Source organism: Panthera pardus, unplaced genomic scaffold, assembly GCF_024362965.1.
Source record: "Panthera pardus isolate Hobbes unplaced genomic scaffold, ASM2436296v1 HiC_scaffold_4, whole genome shotgun sequence".
NCBI classification, from domain to species: Eukaryota; Metazoa; Chordata; class Mammalia; order Carnivora; family Felidae; genus Panthera; species Panthera pardus.
The window spans coordinates 5,583,053-5,608,194 of record NW_026526969.1 but is presented as its reverse complement, the minus strand read 5'-3'; the positions used below and the strand labels follow the sequence as shown (position 1 = coordinate 5,608,194).

Sequence of the window (25,142 nt, the reverse complement as noted above, 5' to 3'; positions counted from 1 at the left end):
AGATGGGGCATCAGGAATGTGGTGGGGAGGGCCCTCACCGAGGCCTCAGGACTGTTATTTTTCCCCTAACCTTCTGTTGCTGTGCAGTTTGTCTAGATAGCTCTGTCCTTCCTTTTTAAACCACAAAGGCTTGCAAGAGACTGGCCTCCACTGCCCAAGTGTGACAATGGCCACTTCTGGGGCCTGGTTGGGGGAGGGGGTGTGGGGTGTGGGGCTGGCTCCTGGGGCCACCGGATCTCCTTCAAGGCACTGCTTGTCCACACAGCCCCTTGCCCATGTCCTGCCCTCCCTACCTTCCCTGAGGCCTCGTCTCCAGCCGTCCCACCCCCAACCTGCATGGGCCTCAGCTTCCTGGGGACTCGAGGCACCTGCCCTGGCATTTCCATGGGGGCTTCTCTGGTCCCATGGAATATTCCACATGCTGGGGGAAAAAGGGACTTCCTTGGGATGCCAGCAGTGGCCATGGTGGTTTGGGCTGCCACAGAGATGTGGGTGCGTGGATGAGTGACAGCTCCCATGCCCCCTCCCCTCTCCTACCATAATCCCTCACCAGCCAAGGGAAGCTAACGGAACGTCTGTGTTGAGTGTCTCTCTTTCCTTCTCTCCCCTTCTCTTCTCTCTCAGTTTGGCACTTGCTAAAAGTTAAACATGCATCTATCTACCTTAAGAACTAACAACTCCACTTCCACTTACCCAAGGGAAGTGAAAACATGTCCACACTAAGACTTATATAAGAACATCCACGGCAGTTTTATCCACAATAACCCCAACGTGGAGACGCTCCAAATGCTCATCACGGATGGAGTGACTGTGGCCGCACAAAGAAATACCACTCAGCAGCAAGAAGGAACAGATTACTAATACACACAATAACATGAATCCGACTCCAAAAGCGTTAGGCTGGGTGAGCGCTGTAAGCCGGATGAGGCCATTTATATGAAATTCTGGAAGAGGCAAACTGGCGAAAGAAAACAGATTGAAGATTTCGGGGGCCTGGGATGTGGGAAGGTGAGGTGAAGAACGAGCACCAAGGGGCACAAGGGTGCTTTTTTTGAGTGACAGAAATGTTTTGGATCTTGATTCTGGTGGGGGTTCCACAGGTAAATACATTTGTCAAAAACTCATTGAACGAAACACATAAAAAGGAATCATCTGATTCTGCGTAAATAACACACTTCGATAAAGGTGTTTTTGTTTTTGTTTTTGTTTTAAAAAAAAGCAGCTCAGTCTAGCGTCCCCAAGTGGGTGGCACCATTTCGCCTGGAAACAAGCTGGAATGACAGGCATCCTGACCGACGTGTCCAGCACAAACTACTTAGGTGGCACAGAGGGCCCATTGTGACCAGACCGCAGAGTCTCTCTCCAGCCCGTCCTGCACCCTGGCCCTGAGCCCCGGCCAGCACAAACTATTTACCAATTCCCTCTGCGAGCAGTGCACTTTGACACCTTCCGTGTCTTTGACCTGCTCTTCTCTTTGCCGTCAATACTCACCCCCAACCTTTTTGCTGGGGAAGTTCCACGCATCCTTGAAAGCTGGACTCAAGCATCTCTTCCCCACCTCCTCTGGGCTCTCCCTACAGCTCTGCAAGCCACACTGTATTGCATTATAGGCTGTTACCCTCCTGTCCTCCCTCCTCCCATCCTCCCACAGTCCGGAAACCCCTCGAAGCCAGGGTGGTGCCGTATTTCGCTCTGATTCCTTCAAAGTACCTAGCACATTCCTTGAATGTCTGTTGGGCAAGATGGTAGGCCTAAGTTAGCTAAACAGAGACTCACAACCTTCCGAACCTTCTCCCCAACTTGCAGATGAGGACATGAGGCTCCCAGAGCTCAGGTGATGATGCTGAAGACCTCAGGGGCGGGATGTGGCACTGTTAAGTGGCAGGTGCAGAGGGAGGACGGTGAATGAAGCCCCGTCCCAGCCGTCAGTGAGCTCATGGAGGACAGAGGCTCACAAATAGTGGGAAACATAGGCCGAATGGAGACACGAGGGAATGAATTCATTCATTCATTCATTCATTCGAGTCACCCTCCCTCCCCCTTACAGTCTGCAGCAGCATGCAGGAGTGGGCACAACAGGTGCTGTCTCCTCCCCTACCCCCGCCCACCCCAGAGGGACCTAACCCACGGAACTGCAGCATAACCCTTCTTAAAGGCAGCCAGCTATGGACCTCAGGGATTAGTTTGGCTAAAGGATTCGTAGTTTTTTGTTGGGCTTATAGTCACAGCTGTGCTGTTTTCTTCTTTTTTTTAATGTTTTATTTATTTTTGAGAGAGAGAACACAAGCAGGGGAGGGTCAGAGAGAGAGGGACGGAGTATCTGAAGCAAGTTCCAGGCTCACAGCAACGAGCCCAATGCGGGGCTCGAACTCATGAACCGCAAGATCATGACCCCAGCTGAAGTCGGACCTCAACCGACTGAGCCACCCAGGCACCCCTGTTTTTTGCTTTTTTTTAATGGTAAGGTTTTTTTTAATCTTTATTTTTGAGAGAGAGTGAGAGAGACAGAGTGCAAGCAGGGGAGGAACAGAGAGAGAGGGAGACAGAATACAAAGCAGGTTCCAGGCTCTGAGCTGTCGGCAAAGAGCCCGATGTGGGGCTCGAACCCACGAACCGCGAGTTCATGACCTGAGCCGAAGTCAGACGCTTAACCAACTGAGCCACCTAGGTGTCCCATCACAGCTATGTTTTGTACTTTATCATAAAAACTCTTTTGATTTTATTAACGGGGTTCGTGCTGGCACGGCTTGCGTTTTGGCTAGAATGTGAACCTTGCATAAATGTCATGGCTCTGTGGGTGCCTACAACAGGGCTGGAATGTAGCAAATGTTCTGGTATTTGTTGTAAGTTCTGTCCCATCTCATTTTCTGAAACTGAATTTTGAGACAGTAGACTCTGCTGGTCAGATTTTTTAAAAAAATCTTTTAATTTCCTATGTCTGTCTGCAATATGTTTGAAAATTGCTCACAGATAATTTCACTTGACTTGAAAACAAAGTATAACCTTTTGTTTGGAGCCAAATAAAGTTTTCTCTTCCTTTCCAATTTATTGGTAGAATGGATAAAATTCTGATACGTCATCTTACCTCATGGTACCACCCAGAACAATGCAGTTGAGAAACTGGTACCTGTGTTCTACTTTGTGCCTTTGTAAGAACTAAACCTAGTGTCAAATTATGATGAAACCAAATTATTGCTGCTTCTGGGAGCCTGGGTGGCTCAGTCGGAAAAGTGTGGCACTCTTGATCTTGTGGGCGTTGAGTTCAAGCCCCATGATGGGTGAAGAGATTACTTAAATGAAACTAAAAAAAAAAAAAAAAAAAGAGGGGAGCCTGGGTGGTTCAGTCAGTTAAGCATCCAACTTAGGTTCAGCTCATGATCTCACAGTTCGTGAGTTTGAGCCCCGCATCAGGCTCTGTGTTGACAGCTCAGAGCCTGGAGCCTGCTTGGGAATTCTGTGTCTCCCTCTCTCTTTGCCCCTCCTCCACTTGCACTCTGTCTCTCTCTCTCTCAAAAATAAATAATAAAACATTTAAAAAAAAAAAGAGTATATATATATGCATCATGATTCCGTTTACATTTTTTCTTTTTTTTTTTTTAATTTTTTTTTTCAACGTTTTTTATTTATTTTTGGGACAGAGAGAGACAGAGCATGAACAGGGGAGGGGCAGAGAGAGAGGGAGACACAGAATCGGAAACAGGCTCCAAGCTCCGAGCCATCAGCCCAGAGCCTGACGCGGGGCTCGAACTCACGGACCGCGAGATCGTGACCTGGCTGAAGTCGGACGCTTAACCGACTGCGCCACCCAGGCGCCCCATGATTCCGTTTACATAAACTTCAGAAAGAGGTGGGGAGCCTGGCTGGCTCAGTCAGTGGAGCGTGTGACTCAATCTCGGGGGTGTGAGTTCAAGTCCCAGGCTGGGTGTAGAGATTACTTAAAAATAAAATCTTTTTTTTTTTTTAAATGTTTATTTTTGACAGAGAGAGAGAGAGAGAAACAGAGCATGAGAGGGGGAGGGGCAGAGAGAGAGGGAGACACAGAATCCGAAGCAGGCTCCAGGCTCCGAGTGGTCAGCACAGAGCCTGACGCGGGGCTTGAACTCACAAACCGCGAGATCATGACCTGAGCCGAAGTCGGACGCTCAACCGACTGAGCCACCCAGGCGCCCCCTATTATTATTAGTTTAAATGTTTATTCATTTTGAGAGAGAGTTTGTGCGTGTGTGCATGAGCAGGGGAGGTGCAGAGAGAGAGAGGGAGAGAGAGAATCCCAAGCAGGCACCACACTCTGCACAGAGCCCGACGTGGGGCTCGATCTCATGAGCTGTGAGTTCGTGACCTGAGCCGAAATCAAGAGTCAGACGCTTAACCGCGTAACCCACCGAGCCACCCAGGCGCCCCTGTTTTTCTAAACTGCAGCGTGTGACATTAGTTTCAGGCGCGCAACGCAGTGATTGCACAAGTCTACGCCCTATGCTGTGCTCACAAGCGTAGCTACCGTCTGTCAGGTACGGCTACACCACCACTGACTACATTCCCTGTAGTCATTCCCTGTGCCCCTTCATCCCTGTGACTGACTCATTCCCAAACCGGAAGCCTGGACCTCACGCCCCTTCATCCCTTTTGCCCGTCCCCCTGCCGCCCTCTGTCAACCACCGGTTTCTTCTCTGTATTTATGGGTCTGTGTCTGCGTTTATTGTTTGTCCATTTTTTTGTTTTTCAGATTCCACATATAAGTGAAATCATACGGTATTTGTCTTTCTCTGTCTGCCTTATTTCACTTAGCATAATACCCTCTGGGTTCATCCATGTTGTCACAAATGGCAAGACCTTTCTTTCTTCCTTCCTTCCTTCCTTCCTTCCTTCCTTCCTTCCTTCCTTTCTTTAGCTTATTTATTTTGGGGGCGCCTGGGTGGCTCAGTTGGTTAAGTGACTGACTTCGGCTCAGGTCATGATCTCGTGGTTCGTGAGTTCAAGCCCCACATCAGGCTCTGTGCTGTCAGTGCACAGCCTGCTCAGGATTCTTGCTCTCTCCTCTCTTTCTGCCCCTCCCCAGCTCGTGCTTTCTTGCTCTCAAAATAAATAAACTTAAAAAAAAAAAAAAAAAGGTTGTGTAAATAAATAAATAAATACATACATAAATAAAGTTTATTTATTTTTGAGAGAGGGGCAGAGAGACAGAGGAAGAGAGAGAATCTCCTTACCATCAGCTTAGAGCCCGATGTGGGGCTCAAACCCATGAACTGTGAGATCACAACCTGAGCCAAAACCAAGAGTCGGACACTTAACTGACTGAGCCACCCTGGTGCCCCAAGATCTCATTCTTTCTTAGGGCTGAGTAATATTACCTGTATCTATTTTAATTGATTGATTTCTTAGGATTTTGCCCCATGTGACTGTCTCAATTTGTTCTTACAAATTTGTTTAATAAACAAATACCTTTTAAAAGTGAACAACTACCTACCTAATACATGGAAACAAAATTTTCCCACAGTTTAATTCTAAGTTAGCACCTTCTGGTTTCTTGTTTTGTTTGCTTAGTAAACAATGTTCAGGTGTTAAATGTGACTAGGGTAAATGAGGTCCAGGGTCATTTTCAGATTCCAGACAACCCAAACCAGCCAATTCTGCAAACTAAAGAGCTATTACACTATTCCTTTTTTTTTTTTTAATGTTTATTGATTTTTTGAGTGCGTGAGAGAGAGAGAGAGAGAGAGAGAGAGAGAGAGAGAGAATGAGTGGGGGAGGGGCAGAGAGCGAGGAAGACACAGAATCTGAAGCAGGCTCCAGGATCTGAGCTGTCAGCACAGAGCCCAGTGAGGGGCCCAAACCCACCGAGAGAGCATAACCTGAGCTGAAGTTGGACGCTTAACCCACTGAGCCACCCAGGCGCCCCATCCTTTTTTTTATTTTATTTTTTAACCATAAGAGACTCTTTACTTTTTTAATTAATTTATTTATTTTGAGAGAGAGAGAGAGAGAGAGAAAGAGAGAGAGACAGAGAGAGAGAGAAGGAGAGAATCCCAAGCAAGCTCCCTACTGGCAGCGCAGAGCCCAATGCGGGGCTTGAATTCACAACCCTGAGATCATGACCTGAGCCAAAACCAAGAGTTGGATGCTTAACCGACTGGGCCCCCCAGGCGCCCCAAGAACTAGCGCTATTCCAATATCCGTAATGCTCATTTGTAAACTCCTTCCTCTCATATTTATTTATTTTTTCACTTTGTACTCTGAATATTTTATGATTAAAAATCAGGAGAGTTCTACCAATATCCAAATTTCCAGCTTCTCTGAATCAGAAAATCTGGTGACAATGGAACTATGTTCCTGACTGGGAACAACTGGCTTACTCATATTTATTTTATCAGGCATCTGTCATGTGACAGGCACTTGCCCTGTGCCAGGATCAGACATCAAGAACTGAATGAGATGAAAAAAAAAAAAAAAAAAAAAAGAAATGAATGAGATGAGATCTCTGTTCTCAAGAAGTTAGAAACAAATAAATGAGAAGTACACAGATATCTATAATACAAGATAGAATGTGATAGGTAACCTACCAGATTTACACAGAGCTATAAAATAACAGAGAAGGAAGACATAACATCTCAATGGAGAGCCTCCCAATTATAAAATAAAATATTCTCATCATAGAAAAGTCAGACGATTAAAACATATAAAAGACTATTGGAAAACATTCAATCATAATACCTCCACACACCTTGGTATTTCTTTCTTTCTTATTTATTTTTTTTAAGTAGGCTTCATGCCCGGTGTGGAGCCCAACACGGGGCTTGAACTCATAACCCTGAGGTCAAGACCTGAGCTGAGATCAAGAGGTGGATGCCTAACCGACTGAGCCACCCATGCGTCCCTTTGGTATTTCTTCCAACCTTATTTTCTATGTGTACTCCTTTTTTTTTTTTTTTTTTTCAAGTAAGCTCTATGCCCAATGTGGGGTTTGAACTCAATGACCCTGAGATCAAGCACTGTATGCTCTACTGACTGAGCCAGCCAGATGCCCCTCTATTTATATCTTAATTAAAGTGACATACCATATTATAGCCTGCTTTTGGCTGCCCAAGATATAGTGTGAGCATTTTCTACACCATTGTTGCTTCAGAATCCCGATTTTTTGCATTTTATCACATAACATAGATGCAACATTATGGTATCTATTGCCCTATTGTTGAGCATTGAGACTGTAGTTACTTTTCTGCCATTATGAGTATGCTAAGTTAAATCTAACTTATTCACAAGTATTTTCTTCCCAGCTACAGAAAATTTCTTGAAGGAAGTGCCATTTGGAGCCTGCAAAAGTTGGTAGAAAGCGTGCAATATCATATTTATATATTTTATATTTTATACTTACAGACACTTATATTTTATGAAATTAAATAGTTTAAATATTTATATTTATATATTTTATATATTTGCATACTTTATATTTACATTTTATATTTATATGTATTCCTACCATGTTTATATATAAATAAAACATTATTTTATATATAAAATGAAGACATAATTATAATTTTTATAATATGTTATAACTTATAATACTGATGATATAAATTTTTACGTACATTTATATATAACGGAGTTTCAGGTGTAACTGGGTGGCTCAGTTGGTTAAGCATCCACCTCTTGATCTCATCTCAGGTTTTGATCTCAGGGTCGTGAGTTCAAGCCCCTCATCGGGATCCACACCCAGCATGGAGCCTACTTAAAAAAAAAAAAAATTCTTTTTAATTTAAGCACACTTATATATTTAACAAGGAAACTTAATAGAACTACTTCAAATGGAAAAAAAAATCAGTATAGACATACAGATCATTGGAACAGAACAGAGTCCAGAAATACACCACCTATATATGACCAATTGATTTTTATTTTATTCTTATTTATTTTTTATTTTTTTTAAGTAGGCTCCACGCCCAATGCAGGGCTTGAACTCATGACCCTGAGCTCAATACCTGAGATCAAGAGTCAGATGCTCCACTGACTGAGCCATCCAGGTGCCCCACAAATAATTGATTTTTTTTTTAATAATTGATGTTTGGTAAAGACACCAAGGTAATCCAATGGGGAAAGGTAGAATGTAAAATGAAGCACCCACTTTGGAAAAAGTTTGTCGGTTTCTTATAAAATTTCTTACCATCAAGACCTAGCAATTGCACTTCTAGGTATTTACCCAAGAAAAATGAAAATGTTTGTACAAAAATAGTCATAGCAGCTTTTTTTAAATTTATTTATTTTGAGACAGGCTGAGAGTGCAAGCAGCGGTGGGGCAAAGAGAAAACTGAGGGAGAGAATCCCAAGCAGGCTCTATGCTGTCAGCCTGACTCGGGGCTCAATCTCACAAACCATGAGATCATAACCTGAGCTGAAACCAAGAGTCAGACGCTTAACTGACAGAGCCACCCAGGCGCCCCGTCATAGCAGCTTTATATTCCCAAAGTGGAAACAATCCAAATGTTAATTAATGAGTCAAGGGATGAGCAAATTGTGGCGTACCTATTCAGTAAAATACTCAGCAAAAAATACAACAGAACAAAACACCAAAACCCGCTAATATGGACAATAATATAGATGAATGTCAACAACTGCTGAGTGAAAGAAAACAGACACGGAAAACTACGTGTTATGATACTCCATTTAAATAAAATTGTCAAGATTGACCGTTTAAAATTTTTAAAATTTTTTTTTTTTTTGAGAGAGAGTACAAGTCGGGGAGGGGCAGAGAGAGAGAGGGACAGAGTCCCCGAAGCATGCTCTGTGCTGACAGCAGAGAGCTCGACGTGGGGCTCAGACTCACGAACTGTGGGATCCACAGTTGACCTGAGCCCAAGTTGGACACTTAACCCACTGAGCCACCCAGGTGCCCCAAGACTGACAATTTTAATCTACGGTGATAGAAAGGATTCGTGAGCTGGGAGGAAGGGGTGAGGATTGGATGGGAAGGAGCGTAAGGGAGACTGAGGGTGCTACAAATGGGCTCTATTTTTATGACAACGGTTGTCATGTATTCATAAAAACTCAAAGAACTGAGAACTATACTCCTAAAATGGGGGTGTATTTAAGTTAATAAAAAAAAAGATCTATTTTGGGGGCAGCGGAGTGGCTCAGTTGGTTGAGTATCCGACACCTGATTTTGGCTCAGGTCATGATCCCAGGGTTGTAGGATTGAGCCTCAGGCTGAGATCTGCCAAGCGTGGATTCTGCTTGGGATTCTCTGTCGTTCTCTTTCTCTACCTCTCTCTCTCTTAAAAAAAAAAAAAAAAAGTCCATTTTGTTCTCATCGCACATGTGCGCACACACACACACACACACACACACGAGGTAACTATGTGAGGTGATGGATGTGTTAACTAACCTTATTATAACTGTTTCACTATATACATAAAATCATCAGGTTGTGTACCTTAAGCATACACAGTGTTATGTCAGTTATATCTCAATAAAGCTGGCAGAAAACATAAAAAATAAATACCTATGACCAAAAAAAAAAAAAAAAATCCATTCCAGTGCCACACAAAAAGGTTACATAGGAAGCCCTAGTGGTTGGTCCCTCCTCCAACTGAAGCAAATGTTGAGCTGAAAGGAATGGCTGTAATCAACTATTTCAGAACTCTGGAGCCTGATCAAACCCTTGTAACAACCAGAAGAGTGCTTGAGGAGGGAGAGACTGCTGTTTCGTAACCAGTGTGCACAAAGCAGCTACTATTGCCCATTCCTCAGCCCCCGCCATGAAGGTGGGGACAGCAGCCTATGTTCCTGGACTGGCTGGACAGGTGCCAGGGAGGGCAGTGGGGATCTTGTCCTTCACTAATTTGGGATCATACACTTTGGTTAATCCGGTGGTTACCGGAGGGACTAGTGTAGACGCTTAGCTTAGTTTTGGGCACCCCCCCCCCAACCTGCCCTTAGGCTACAGCAGCTTCCCTGGCAGTTATCTATTGAAAGATTTAAGGGAACAGCCTTTTGCGGGGGGGGGGGGGGGGGGGGGGGGGGGGGGAGGTGGACATCTTCCCAGGTTACTGGCTGACCACAGAGACAATGGAAAAGAAATGTCAGTGACCACATGCAATAAGGAATATACACCTTATAGTCTGGAAGGGGCTCCTGGGTAGCTCAGTCAGTTGAGAGACTGACACTTGATTTTGACTCAGGTCATGATCTCACTGCTCATGAGTTTGAGCCCCACATTGGGCTCTGTGCTGACAGCTCAGAGCCTGGAGCCTGCTTCGGATTCTGTGTCTCCCTCTCTCTCTCTGTCCCTCCCCCACTTGTGCTCTCTCTCAAAAATAGACATTAAAAATAAGTAAATAAACATTAAAAAAAATTAAAAACAAACAAAAGGAAAAAAGAGAGCACGAGAGAGGCACATCAAGACACGGACTTTTAACTACAGAGAACTGATGGTTACCAGAGGGGAGGCGGGGGGGTGAAATCGGGGATGGGGATCAAAATGTGCACTTGTCATGGTGAGCACTAGGTGTTGGGTTGGAAGTATTGAATCGCTATATTGTACACCTGAAACTAATCTAACACTACATGCTAACTATACTGGAATTTAAATAAAAACTTTAAAAAAATTGGACCAAGGACCTGATTTCTCCAAAGATACACTCATGGTCACAGCTTCATTAGTCATGAGGGAAATGCAAACGCAAACTACCCCCAATGGGACACGGCTTCACGCCAGGGAGGATGGCTATCATCAGACACGGGAGTGCGCGCACGCGCTCGCAGAATGGAAAATAACAAGTGTCAGCGAGGATGGGGGGAAACTGTAACAACAGTACCCTGCAGGTGGGAATGTAAAATGGTGCCACCCCCCGGGGGAAAAGTTTGGTGCTGCCTCAGAACGTTTGACATGAAATTACCATAGGACCCAGCAATTCCTCTTGGAGGATTATATCCAAAAGAACTGAAAACAGAAACTCAAACAGATACTTGGGCATGAATGCTCACAGCAGCACTATTCACAATAGCCAAAAAGGTGGAAATAACAGCTGTGTGGATCGGCAAAATATGGTATATACATACAGTGAAGTATTAGCCATAAAAAGGAATTTTCTGTTGCGTGCTATACGACACTGAAAACTCGCCAGATGAAATCAGCCAATCACAAAAGAACAAACATCGTAGGCGTCTCTTTTTAGGAGATATCTAGAATAGGCAGAAAGTAGGACAGAAGTTACCAGGCGCTGAAGGGAGAAGAAAATGGGGTATTAGGGCTGAATGGTAGCCCTAATTCTCTTTTTTTTAAGTTTTATTTATTTTGAGAGAGAGACAGAGAGAGAGAGAGAGAGAACAAACGGGAGAGGACCAGGGTGAGAGAAAGAGAGAGGGAATCCCAAGCAGGCTCTGAACTGACAGCACGGAGCCCGATGTGGAGCTTGAACTCACGAATCTGAGCTGAAAGCAAGAGTCGGATGCTTAACCAACTGAGCCACCCAGGCGCCCCAATGGTAGAGTTTTTTGGATGATGACAAAGTTCTGGAAACAGATCATCCTGAAGGTACTGAATCCCGCTGAACCGCAAACTTACAAATGGTTCAAACGGAACATTTTATGTTATATATGTTTCATTTACCGCAACGAAAACCAAACCCCTCTCAACTATTTGGGCCAACGATGCTGTCAGGCAAACAGGATTAGGACGAGGACTGGGCAGGCTAAGTCATACTAAGCAAGCTCAGGCTGGCTGAGCTACAAAACCAGAATACTGTTCACCTGGGCACCATTTCCAAAGACGGACAGACACGACAGACGGAGCGGACGGGGCTTTTGTTTCAAGCTGTTCAGGTCCCGTCCGCAAACGCGCAGGCATGGAATCCCTACCTGCACTGGGACGTCTGCGCTCACTGGCAGCTGCCCCAGAGATTGCACCAGCTTTCAGGAGTATCCTCCCCCGTCTCCCACCTCCTCACCCCTGCCAGTGCCCTGCCAACACTCCTGCGGCCACGCCCAGAACCCGAGAGCTCCCTGCCTCTGGTGAGGCCTGATCCGAGGGCGGTGGGAGCCTGCGGGAAGGGCAGAGCGCCCCCACCTGGAAAACCATGGCCCTGGGCTGCAGGGGAAACAAGATAGCACGGGGTCCTGCCGCCAGCCTGGCTGGACAGAGACCAGGACCCGACCGGGATGGAAAGCCTTAAAGGCACCCTGAAATAGAAAGCCCACACGGCTCAAGCAAACAAGTGAGATGTACAGAGATGGAAATGCAGAAATCTTGCTTGGACAGAACGCGTGTGTACGTGTGCCTATATACATACATGCCTTTATCGGCAGATCTATGTCTCTGTATCTATGTCTGTATAGATCTTGGTGTGGGGGAGGCTTTTCTCACTAGGGATTTTTAAAAAATGTTTTTAAAAACGTTTTTATTTATTGGGGGGGCAGAGAGAGAAGGGGACAGAGAATCCAAAGTAGGCTCTGTACTGACAGCAGAGAGCCCGATGTGGGGATTGGACTCATGAACTGCAAGATGATGACCTGAGCTGAAGTCGGCTGCTTAACCGAATGACTGAGTCACCCAGGCGCCCTCACCGGGGATTTTTAACACTGAGCATGGATACATTCGACGAGGTCAACAATGAAACTTGAGTATAACAACACAAAAAAAGTCATGGTCAAAAGACAAACCAGGCAAATATTTGTAACACACCTAAGGACAGAAATGCAAATTTCTTTCATTTTATAAAGCACTCACACAAAAGAACATGGGGGAGAAAGCAAAGGATCTAACTGAGCAAATGCAAACATGAATATTGTTTGCAGAAACGTAAATGCAAATGGCAAATACAAGTATGAAAAGACAACTCTACTCGGTTCATAATCAATGTGCACAGAAGAGCTGCGGAAAAAAGTGCTACTTTCCACTGGAACTGGGTGGGTGTGGAGGAAATTGACATGTTCACACCCTGTAAGTACAGTGGTGCAATTTTTCTGAAGGGCAAGTTGGCAACGTGTGTCAATATTTTAGATGCACAGGTTGTTGTGATCATTTTGCTGTTGAGATACAGAAGGCTAAGAGAGTCCTCTGAACTTCTGCTTTTTTTTTTTTTTTTAAACCATATTCATGTTATTCTGTTTTTAAAAATCGATCCTGGGGCGCCTGGGTGGCTCAGTCGGTTAAGCGTCCGACTTCAGCTCAGGTCACGACCTTGCAGTCTGTGAGTTCGAGCCCCGCGTCGGGCTCTGGGCTGATGGCTCAGAGCCTGGAGCCTGTTTCAGATTCTGTGTCTCCCTCTCTCTCTGCCCCTCCCCTGTTCATGCTCTGTCTCTCTCTGTCCCAAAAATAAATAAACGTTAAAAAAAAAAAAAATTTTTAAATCGATCCATCCAGGGGCACCTGGGTGGCTGTCAGTTAAGCATCTGACTTTGGCTTGGGTCATGATATCACAGTTCGTGGGTTCAAGCTTCACATCAGTCTCTGTGCTGACAGCTCAGAGCCTGGAGCCTGGAGGCTGCTTCGGATTCTGTGTCTCCCTTTCTCTCTGCCTCTCCCCCACCTGTGCTTGCTCTGTCTCTCTCTTTCTCTCTCTCTCCCCCCAAAATAAAAGAAACATTAAAAAAAATTAAAAAAAAAAGTCCATCCATCCATTCACTGCAAATGCAACCTCCTCCATGAAAAATGTCTTGCTTTACCTCCAACCTTCTGGTACCATCTCATGGCACGAACCTGAGTATACCTTGTATTTGATTCACTTATCATATCTAGCTGGATGAGATGGCTGTAGCCTACCAATAGTACTAGTTAAGAATTCGGGCTTGGATATGGGCCGATTTAGATCAGAGTCTAGATTTGGCCATCTATGTATTCTTGGCTAAGTACTTCAAGCTTTCTGAGCAAAGGGGGAGGTTCTGAGCACTCAGCACAGGACTATGTGTGTGCGTGTGTGTGTGTGCGTGTGCGTGCGTGTGTGTGTGTGTGTGTGTGTGTGAGGTGCGGGGGGAGAGGTCAGCGTGCAATGCAATAATTAAGCCCAGTATGTGGCACTGAAGGAAAGGAACGGTCTTATCTGGACAACTGAGACAGTCTCACAAGATTTCCAGAATGGAATAGATACTCGGATTCTTTCCAGTTGCTTATGTGTCCCTTACCTTCCCCGATGATCTCAGGGCCAATCTGAGTTCATTTGGGATGGGACTGCACACTTTGCTATAATAAATGAAGTGTGTCTAAGAGCCCAGGTACAACCCAGAGCCGGCCAGCCTGCTCCCCAGGTGCAGGGGAAGGAGAGGGTGACTTAACACCTTCCCACTGTTCGGAAGACCACTGGAAGTACTTGACACAGCCATGGTGGCTAATTGCACATTTGAACAGCTTCATTGTCCCTGGTTTCTTTTTTCCTCTCTAATCCATTGTTCAAAAATTCCCTTTATTCTTAGCTGAAAACTTCCCCAAGTGCATGTACCTTAATTATTATAATAAACACAAGGTCTGAAAGGGGGTTAAAGAGGTGGTTATGGGGGCACCTGGGTGGCTCAGTCGGTTAAATGTCTGACTCTTGATTTTGGCTTAGCTTATGGTCTCATGGTTTGTGAGTTCAAGCCCAGAGTCAGGCTCTGTGCAGCACAAAGCCTGCTTGGATTCTCGCTTCCTCTTTCTCTGCCCCTCCCCTGCTATCTCTCTCTCTTTCTCAAGATAAATGAACATTTAAAAAATAAAATAAAATATGCTTTAAAAAAAAAAAAAAAAGCATTTTTCACCAGAGAAAGAGGAAAGGCTTGTAAAATGCAAAGATAAAGACCCAAGAATTTGGACAAAGAGAAGAAGGAAGGAATGGGGATATTTGTTTTCAGTATGTAAACGAGATTCCTTTTCTTGGTGTTATCAAAGCAAGGCTATAGGTTATGCATTTGCTTTGGAAATAACTTTGCTGACACAACTTTACACTGAGGTTTCTGAGTCTTCTACAATAGTTTTGACAGATATATATTCTGAAAGGGTGTGCTGCTTTTGCATTACTAGTTATGTCATTAGTTATATCATCTCATCAGTCAGATATGGTAACGGGTCCACCTTAATTCAATGATAAGAGTTCGCCTCAGTAAATGTATTTTCTCAAATATTAGCCTATAAAGCATCTTTACAATGAGCAATATATTTCTTCAGTCAGAAAAGAAACATGGACGTGTTGTTCGCATTTAAAAATAATGTTTGGAATGCTAAATTATACCATGTAATATTTATAGAACACTCAACTTAGAGTTTCTAATGTATTTTCGTTTACATATCATCTGATTCCCCCAAATCCCTGAGGAAGGCAGAGAAAATATTACGGAGCTTTTACATTTTAAAAATTAAGTTACATGGGGCGCCTGGGTGGCTCAGTCGGTTAAGCGGCCGACTCTTGATTTTGGCCCTAGGTCATGATCTCCCGGTTAGTGAGTTCGAGCCCTGCATCCGGCTCTCTCTCTTCATCTCTCTCTGCCCCTCCCCTGCTTGTGCACACAAGCTCTATCAAAATAAATAAAGTTTAAAAAAGTAAAAAATTGTTACACGACTACAGCAATGTGAACATAATGTTAAATAGAAAACCATATTCATCTAAATCCTGTAAACCCCCCCCCATATCTTTATTTCAACAAGTTTTACACAGATAGTAGGTTTATTGCATAGGCAGGTGCTTGCACAAAAGACACAGCAAGAGCTGGAAGGTCGGTTTAGATCACATCTACATTATTAATTGTTATGAATAAATTATAGCTCGGATCTAGTTTTTGTTTTTGTTTTCCACTTTTGAAAGAGTTCTGATAAAAGATCATTTATCTAGCATTCTAAATATTCAAATTATCCAAACAGAAAACTGTCCAAAAACAGTGGTTTAGAATCAGTTAAAAAAGTATCTTTGTAGGGCGCCTGGGTGGCTCAGTTGGTTAAGCACCTGACTTTGGCTCAGGTTGTGATCTAGTGGTTCATGGGTTCAAGCCCCACATCAGGCTCTGAGCTGACAATCTACTTGGAACTCTCTCTTTCCCTCTCTCTCTGCCCCTACCCCACTTACACTCTCTCTCTCTGAAGTAAACAAACTTAAAAAAAAAAAAAAGTATCCTTGTAATAACGAAGGATTTATCTTCTAACAGGGAGATACCCTCCAAAATCTAACGATGTCACTGTGGCCCAACCTGTGTGATTTGGATGGAGTTGTACAAATCCTAATTGAGAACACTGATATAAGAGATCACACTGGCACCTTACAAATGATATATATTTTATGGCCCATTCTCTCAATAAACAGTGCTTATGCATACTGTAAAGAAAAACCAAGAAACCGGACCCAGAAGATATTGGGCCAGCATCGGGGCCGTTATGGAAAAAAAGGCCTCTGTTTAGTTTCAATCAAAAGCCTGGATGTATTCCTGAAACTAATGTAAATTGTGTCCACTGTATTTCAATAAAAATACGATAAAATAAAATATTAAAAAAAGAGACTGGGGGGCCTGGCTGGCTCAGTTGGTAGAACACGGGACTTTTGATCTCAGGCTTGTGGGTTTGAGCCCCAGGATGGGTGTAGATATTACTTAAAAATTAAAAATAGATCTTTAAACAAACAAACAAACAAAAGACTGGGTGTGTTGTGAAAAATGGGTATGTCAAGAGCACTTCAACTTTTGCTTAGAATGACCGTTTTGGACGATCGAAAATACATGACAGAGTCACAGAAAGATTAACTTATGCAGTTTGGATTCAAAAGAGTATCTTTAAAAAGAGCATTAAATGATCTCTCAACAACGGTAACCTTGACCAAGTGGCGTCAGCAGGGTTCTGTCGGCATGGGTGGTCAGGGTTTCCTATCCAGAGTGGGTCCATGTCAAATAGTCCCATGCTAATGGAGGAGGCAGACTTCTGATACCAAGCATCAAAAACCCCAGGAGAATGTGATTATTTTTTTACTTTTAAATGTTTATTTATTTATTTTTATTTTTTTTTTCAATGTTTTTTTTATTTTATTTTTGGGACAGAGAGAGACAGAGCATGAACGGGGGAGGGGCAGAGAGAGAGGGAGACACAGAATCGGAAACAGGCTCCAGGCTCCGAGCCATCAGCCCAGAGCCCGACGCGGGGCTCGAACTCACGGACCGCGAGATCGTGACCTGGCTGAAGTCGGAGGCTTAACCGACTGCGCCACCCAGGCGCCCCAAATGTTTATTTATTTTTAAGAAGGAGAGAGAGAGAGAGAGAGAGTGAGAGAGAGAGCGGTGGAAGGGCAGAGAGAGAGAGGGAGACAGAAGCTGAAGCAGGCTCCAGCTGTCAGCACAGAGCCTGCTGCGGGGCTTGAACTCATGAACTGCGAGATCATGACCTGAGCCGAAGTTGGCCCCTGAACCAACCGAGCCACCCAGGCGCCCCTGATCATTTTTTTTAAAGACTGGTGAACACATTCAGACATTACCACTTGCTATTTAAAAGTAGTGGGCGCACCCGATGACTCTGTCGGTTAAGCGTCCGACTCTTGGTTTGGGCTCAGGTCATGCTCTCGTGCTTTTGTGACTTCAAGTCCCACGTCGTGCTCTACGCATGTAGCACGGAGCCTGCCTGGGATTCTCTCTCTCCCTCTCTCTCTCTCTGCCCCTTCCCCACTCGAGCTGTCTCTGTCTCTCTCAAAATAAATAAACCTAAAAAAAAAAAGCAGTCAACAAGGCTGTAAACCCAGTCTATATGAAAATGCATTTGTGCCTGGTGTAAGAGTTCACAGCTGGTCTAGATCCATCTCTTGACTGGCCAAGGCCCATTAGACTTGGCTTTTGTCTCTCAGGTATTCAGTAGAACGGAGTCAGGCTATATGGATACTCGTCTGCACACACCAGGTTAAACGTTAAAAAGAGAAATATCTGAAAAAATCCAAAATAAATAACACGCAAGGTTCTGCCACCTGTTGGCTTCTGTGCCCTTTGGTCTTAAGTGAGCACGATCCAAGAGCTGCACATCAAGCTTAGCACGCACATCTTGCTATGCTGAGTGTGATTCTGAACACACTGAGCTGAGTGCAACTTAACAAAGGATTCCACCCCTAAACACAAGTCGTGGTTTTTTGTTTTTTTTCCCCATCTGTTGCACAACCCCCCAAACCAGCAACTTGATCCTATGGAAAAACAACTCGAGGTGCTGAGATGGTATTCAGTGGCTCATCTCACCACGATCACAATGAACACAGCACCTGTCCCCGAGGAGAGGGACCGACTGGCCAACAAAAAGGAACAAGTGTAACGGGAACTGCCAAGGTGGTGAGCCAGGCCTTCGGAAAGACCACAAAAGTGTATCCGTGACTATAAGACAGAAATGTGAGGGGTACAGCCCCCAACAACAGTAGGCAGATTAAAAAAAAAAAAAAAAAAAAAAAAAAAAAAGAGGGGCGCCTGGGTGGCTCAGTCGGTTGGGCGGCCGACTTCAGCTCAGGTCACGATCTCGCGGTCCGTGAGTTCGAGCCCCGCGTCAGGCTCTGGGCTGATGGCTCGGAGCCTGGAGCCTGTTTCCGATTCTGTGTCTCCCTCTCTCTCTGCCCCTCCCCCATTCATGCTCTGTCTCTCTCTGTCCCAAAAATAAATAAAAATAAATAAAAAAAAAAAAAAGAAAAAAGAGTTGGCCCCCACACACCCTTCAAACCACACACCATTCCATATGCTGTTCGCTGTCCCAAAAGGGCCAGCTTTCTATCTAGAGGCAATTCAAAGCTAGCTAAAGCTTGAGAAAGTGTTTTAGGATTTAAGAATTTTTATGTATGTATGTATTTATTTTTTAAATCTTTTTTTTTAAATACCTTTTTATTTCTGAGACAGAGAGAGACAGATCATGAGCAGGGGAGGGGCAGAGAGAGAGGGAGACACAGAATTGGAAGCAGGCTCCAGGTTCTGAGCTGTCAGCACAGAGCCCGATGCGGGGCTCGAACTCACAAACCATGAGATCGTGGCCTGAGCCGAAGTCGGTCACTCAACCGACTGAGCCACCCAGGCGCCCCAGGATTTAAGAGTTTTTAGGAACTGCCTCACCCTCAAAGAAGTTGGGAGTTGTTCATGGAGCAGCAGTTTCAAAATTCCACACGGAAGTGTTAAATGCATAGAAGCCAGGGGCTATCTCCCAAACAAGTTTTTAATGGTGACAGGCATAATCTTGGCCAAATGAACTTTTTCTTTCTTTTTTTTTTTTTAGCCTTACCAACTAACTCACTTTCTAACACTCCCAAATGCTACTTCATGACACCAGCGATTCACCCAGTGAATCCTTCCTTCACTGTCCTCAACATCCAGTGTCCTCAGGAAACCATCTAAGACTGCGGCCGCATAAAACGTACTCACCGGTGCTCACAGCGGCTGAATGTTTGTCCCTGGAAGGCTGACTGCTCCCAGCAGCTCAATTGCAGACTTTCTCAAAATTTGGTTTGTTCCTTACATAGATGTCAGTTTTACGTGCTACTGGGAATACGGAATTTAATAGTCCGGCATGTTAATGAAATACGAGTGCAAAAAGAAAACTTTTCATGAAAACGAAATGAACGCTTTGGAGAGACTCGACAAAGGAGAGTCACAATCGAGTTAGGCGGGGACAAAATGCCTGTAAAAACGTTGCAGGGGAAATCGTAAAAATGTGGAAATCTGCAATCGGACCGCTTCTGCAGGGATCTTTAAAGTCTCCCTCTATCTTAAAGAATCCCAGCATGGAAATTCTAGATTCGGCTGCCTTATGGGTGCGGTCTATTGCAAGAAAGATGGGGAACGCCAATCTGGAACGAAGAGTCAAAGGGAAGGTCTTGGACCTACATCAAAAGCCTGGCTGCTCGGAAAGTTTTCTTTCCAGCGACAAAGGCTGGAAAAAGCGCCGTGGTCGCCACCTACCGAGGAGGAGGGGGAGGGGGAGGATGGCCGGCGTGGTCCCCCCCATCTCCGCTGGGGGGTAAAAATCGCAAAATCACTCGATCTTGTGCTTTACAGAACTGTCTAAGCCCTCGGGGCTCGAGTTTGGTAAACTTTGGAGTTTCGCTTAGGTGAACAGCAATGTCTCATCCTTTTCGAAATTCGAGAGCTCAAGTCGAGAAGCAAAAGAATTAGTCGCGGGGGGAGAGGTTTCGGTAACCTTTCTTCGCGGTTGACAGAACAAAACGGGCTACACGGCAGGTTTTCTGCTCTCACTCGGTGGCTTTCCCTCAACTTTCCTTCTAAATGTTGAGTGAGGGGGCGTGAGGAAAGCAAGCCTGGGGTGAGGGGCGGTAAATAAAAACAGGAGAGTCCCCTCCCGTCGCCCGTCCAAAGTTGGGGCAACAGTCTCTGTCGGACGCTTTTGAGGCAAGCTTTTCAAAACTAACAGAAGTTCTTTGTGTCCCGAAGGGTGGTGCAGCGCGGAGGAAGTCCCTTGGCGGAGCACCGAGAGCGGCAGGCCGGCTGGGGCTCCCCGGCCTCTGCCGAGTTCCGGCCTCGCAATCGGCAGGGAATCTGGGGTGCAAGAGTGGGTGCGAGTCCCGGACGGTGGCTGAGGCCGGCTGCATCGGGGCAGTGAGCGGGCGGGGGCTACCCCCGGCCTCGATTTGCGCCCCCGTGCCCCGGCTCCCCTCCCCCACCCAGGCGGCCGCGCAGGCCCCAGGTGCAGCCATGTTCTTGCTCCCACCACCCGCGCCTCCATTGACAGTCCTTGCCGGAGAGGGCCGGGCGCCGCGCTCGCCGCGTCCTCGGGTTCGGGGCTCGCCCGCGCAAGGCTTCCTGGGAGTCGTAGTCCACCGCCCCCGCCGTCGCGTTGGTGGGGACCGATCAGAAACTACAACTCCCGCTGGGCGGCGCTGCGGGTGCGCACGCGCAGCGCGCCTTCGAGGAACAAAAAAAAAAAAAAAAAAAAAAAAAAGGAGGAGGAGGAGGGTGAGAGAGAAGCTCGGAGAGCAGAGAAAAGGGGCCACCGATCGCCCCCCCGCTTCCCCGCACGCGCTCTCTAGCTGAGGCCGCCCGCCTGCCGCGGTTACCCCGGCCTCTCCCTCGGTCCCCTGTGATCGGATCTAGGTGCTGAGCGAGGCCCTGCCGGGGCGGCCATGCGGCGGTGACAGGAGCTCGGCCGAGACGCCCGGGCCCCTCGCCCTCTCACCTCCTGCCCGCTCGCCAACTCGCCTCAGCCTGAAGCTGCTCCGCCGCGGCTGCAGCTCTCGCGCGGCCCACACTCGCTTCCCTTCTGCTCCCCCGGCCCCGGCGCTGCCTGGAGGCGGCTGCACTCGGGTGAGTCCCTGTCGCCTCATCCCCCGTCCCCCGCCCCGGTTGCCATCGCAAGTAGGGCCTTTATTTGAGACGCGCCCCCTCGGGGGCCTGCACCCACTGGGGTCTGGGGGTCGTCGGCCGCAGGGTGGGGGTACCCGACCACCCCCCCCCCCCAACCACCCGGCCAGCCGGCGTGGGGGTGGGGCAGGAGCAGACGCGGTCGCGGGGGACGACAGTTGCACGCGCGCGCCTGGGTGCGCGTGGGGGAGGGGCGCGCGCGCTGGCGCTGCGTGGGGGGGCCTCACGCGTGAGGCCCGCGCGCGAGCGAGCCTGCGGGCTGCGCATGCCCGGCCGCTGATTGGCCATCTCGGGCGGTGCGGGTGCGCGCGCGGTGCCAGGCCCGAGCCGTGGGGTCGCGCTCGGCCTGGTGTCTCCGGGGCTCGTGCGCCCGGGCAGCAGACGCGCCGGATTGGCCGGCGGGCGGCCGGGGCGGCGCCGCCGCGCTGCCTGGTAACTGCGGCCGGCGGGCCGGCGGGCCCGGGAGCGCCGCCCCTCCCCGCCCCTGCCCCTCCCCGCCCCTGCCCGCGCCCAGGTGGAGCCCGGAGTGGGCTTTGTCCCGGGCCCGGCCGGCGCGCCGGCCCCGCGGGCCCGGTTCTTTGGGGGAAATAAACACAATGACCGGAAGGAAAACCTCAGCCTTCAGGCCATGAAAATAAGCCGTCTGGATCCCGCCAGCACCCAGACGGGGTTTCGGGGAGGGAAGAAGATAAAAAAACTGTCCTCTTTCCCTTCTCTCTCCCTCCCTCCACTTTTATCCAAGTTTTGCCCTTTAATAAAGCAAGTTGGGTTGTTTTGTTTTGTTTTGCGGCTGAGCATGTTCAGAGGTCTACTTACACTGTTGGAGCAGTGCTCGCTCCTGCTGATGGGGTGGCTCCGTGCAGACTTCTCACCTCTCGCAGACAATGGCTTGATAGGCCATGCAGAAAAGTAGTCTTTGGGTGTTCAGGAAACAAAAGGGGGAAGTTAGTTTGCAAATGTGGGTGCATTAGAGTGCCCCGAGGAGGCCGAGCCTTCTCCCGAGACTAAGGCCTACGACTGTGACATTTACTCCTGCGACTGTGTGTTTTGTCAGTTCTTCAGCCCGAGTTCTGCCTGGCGCTTCTTTCCTTTTGCCTACTTGTTTGGACCTTGGCTCACACTTTTCGGCCGGAAGGACTTTTTCTTCCCTTCAGGCTCTCCCTTCTTGCTTATAGGCATCGCTTGAATCCGTCTCTTGCGTTGTTCGGTCAGAATTTGTTCGTACGAGGTCCCAATCAACTTGTTTGCCCCTAGGAGGGCATCTTTATTTTATTTACCCAAGGAGTGTGTTTGGTTGTCTGGTGTACTAGTCGGTAGGTAGGTAGGTAGGTAGGAGGGCTAGGGATTAAGCTTTTTCCGCCTTTGTCTCCCTCGAAGTGTACTCCCCGCCCAAGAGCCTTGTATACAGTAGTAAGAATAGCTAACATTTGAATGTTTCTTAAGTGCCCGGCATCGCTCTTAAGCGCTTAACGCGTATTTTCTTATTTAATCTTCAAAACAGCCCCGTAATTCCCCTGTGTAGATGAGGAACAAGTCTGGAGAAGCGGAGTAGTTTACTCTTGATTACTCAGCAAGTCAACCTTGACTCCAAGATCTGAACCGAGGCAGTATGACTCGTAACCCCTAAGCCAGTGGCTTTCAAAGTCTGGAGCATCAGCAACCCCTGGAGGGCTCGTTAAAACTCTTTGCCGGGCCGCACCCCAGACATTCCGATTCTGCAGGTCTGGGGTGGGGCCCGGGCGTTCGCCTTTCTAACTAGTTCCCAGGCCGCGCCGCCGCGGCACTTTGAGAGCCATTCACCGCGGTGCAAAATTAAGTTGTAAGTGTGGGAAATGGATTCTAGATTCTCATTAAAGCTTTTCATTACTTTAAAACTGCGTCTTAAAGAACCAAAAATAATTCAGACTGCTTACTGTCGATTGCTTGGAAAGCTGATTGAGAGTTGAGAATTTTTGTTAGCTATGATTACGAAATTAAAAGTTTAATGAGTCTCCGGTTTTAAAAGGAGCCATGGATTTAAGTATAGGATAAAATTAGAAGACTAAATAATCTTGGCTTTTTTTTTCCCCCCACTCAGTCATTTATCAATTTATTTATGGCACTGGCATTTATTATCTTCTCCCAGAGATGGCTGAGGCATCCCATCTCCACCACAGAGTCTAAAGTCTGGGAGCCAGAAAGGAGTGTGATAGGCCTGAACTTGACATTTAGATGGGGGAGGTGCTGAGCACCTGTAGCCCAGAATCTCCCCCCACCCCACTCCTTCCAAGCCCCGGGTACCTCCAGTGATTTGGTTTACTTTTTTTTTTTTTTTTTGTAAGCTCCATGCCCAACCTGGGGCTTGAACTGAGGACCTTGAGATCAAGAGTCACTTGCTCCACTGACTGAGCAGCCTGGCATGCCAATTTGGTTCCCTTTTAATAATGACTGCAAAGACTGTCCTTAAAATGTAGGTTTCTGGCGTTTTCTTGGAGCACAAGTCTTGAAAGGAAGATTTTTCCTTTATTATAATGGATTTCCTTTTGGAAGAAAGTAACTCAAATTAGGTAGAAGGAATGGGATTGGTTTACAGTTATGTTCTGTCATTTTTGATGATCCATAGATTGCTCGTGTGTTCCAAAACAAAATAGAAAAGACCATGGCCCTTCTCCAGGTTGTTATTAGAGAGCTGTAAATAAAACACTGACAAATCACTAAACACTTAACCTTTCCTGTTATTATTGCTGACTAGCTTGTACATTGCCATTCCACACCTAATTCAGTTCTACCGTGGTTTCATTCTTCTTTGAAAACATGAGTGTAAATATTGCAGTTCTCCCCATAACTGCTGTGGTATCATTAACGTGAAATTGTTTTAACCACTAGCTGAAACAGATGCTGATCGAGTGATTTTTAGGTATGTCTAAGGGAAAGTATTTTGTGAAGAGTTGTTTGAGAAGTAATATTCTGAGGACAGCATTTCACTTTTTAGAAATACATTAGAGGACAATTTACCCTAAAGAGAATGGCCAAGAATTTTATCCCTAGCAATCTCCTAATCACCGGTAGCACTTTTCTTTAAAAGTTGTATACTTCCGTTCCGCTTAAGCTTATTCATTGTTACTAACTGAAAGAAAATGGGAAATGCAATCAGTCATTTGGTTATAATTGTAGAGTTGAGATTCCTTGTAATCAATGCTGTTAAAATAACAACATGCAGTATATTCACTTAACCAGCATGTAGCCTGAGGGACCTGTCTGGGAAATAAAGTTAAGAAGTCATATGTACACTGGAAAAATGATGCGGCTAAATCATCGTGAGTGCTGAAGGTAGTATCTTCATACTCAAGTTTCCATTTTTTCTCATTTGCCCTGTACTATTTTCTTCTCTCTTGTCTGTAGTTTGCTGGAACTGTCCCCACTGCAGTTTTCCTGTTTTTGTTTTCTTTCTTTCTCTTTGTTTCTACAGTCCTTGCCTTCCTACCCCTGGCTCGTTTCTGTTTTCTTGCTGGCACTTACTTTTTCTTGCTGGCACTGCTTTTTTTCCACTTTGGCCTAGTGGGAAAGTAAGAGAAAGTTCTAGATAGTCAGGAATTTTCAGAGTTGATGGGAGAATTGACTCATTGCACCTTGGTTGTAACTTGGTTGAAAACTATAGAGGATTTTTAAAGAATTAGTCTGTTTACAATGTAACTTGAGAAACAAAATGAATTTATAAATTGCAAGAGATGAAGGATGGCTTAGTGTGGCTATAGACACAGGTTCCGAAATCGGACTGCCTGGATTCAACTCCTGGCTTGTGCTACTTCTGATTATTACCTTGAGCAATTCACCTCACATTTTTGTGCTTCGGTTTCCCTATTTTAAGAAATAGGAAAGATAATGATAGAACCTGTTTCTCTTGT

The 25,142-nt window shown here is 46.3% G+C and overlaps 1 protein-coding gene and 1 long non-coding RNA gene across 8 annotated transcripts in view; one reads left to right on the top strand and one right to left on the bottom strand.

The window, feature by feature from the left end:
- LOC109250621 (uncharacterized) overlaps positions 1-20,798 on the bottom strand; it is a 54,095-nt gene extending 33,297 nt beyond the window's left edge. Inside the window, exons 1-2 of one of the 2 annotated variants that reach the window (XR_008419145.1) lie at positions 19,306-20,798; positions 7,584-7,719 (exon numbers count right to left, since the gene is read on the bottom strand). This is a non-coding gene — a long non-coding RNA (uncharacterized LOC109250621). The remainder of the gene's footprint in view (positions 1-7,583; positions 7,720-19,305) is intronic. The other variant, XR_002073109.2, reaches the window with a different exon arrangement.
- Positions 20,799-20,830: 32 nt separating this feature from the next.
- GTF2I (general transcription factor IIi) overlaps positions 20,831-25,142 on the top strand; it is a 107,791-nt gene continuing 103,479 nt past the window's right edge. For all 6 annotated transcript variants that reach the window (XM_053893991.1, XM_053893988.1, XM_053893990.1 and 3 more), the window contains exon 1: positions 20,831-21,201. The gene's annotated coding sequence lies outside the window, so the exon portion shown is untranslated. The remainder of the gene's footprint in view (positions 21,202-25,142) is intronic.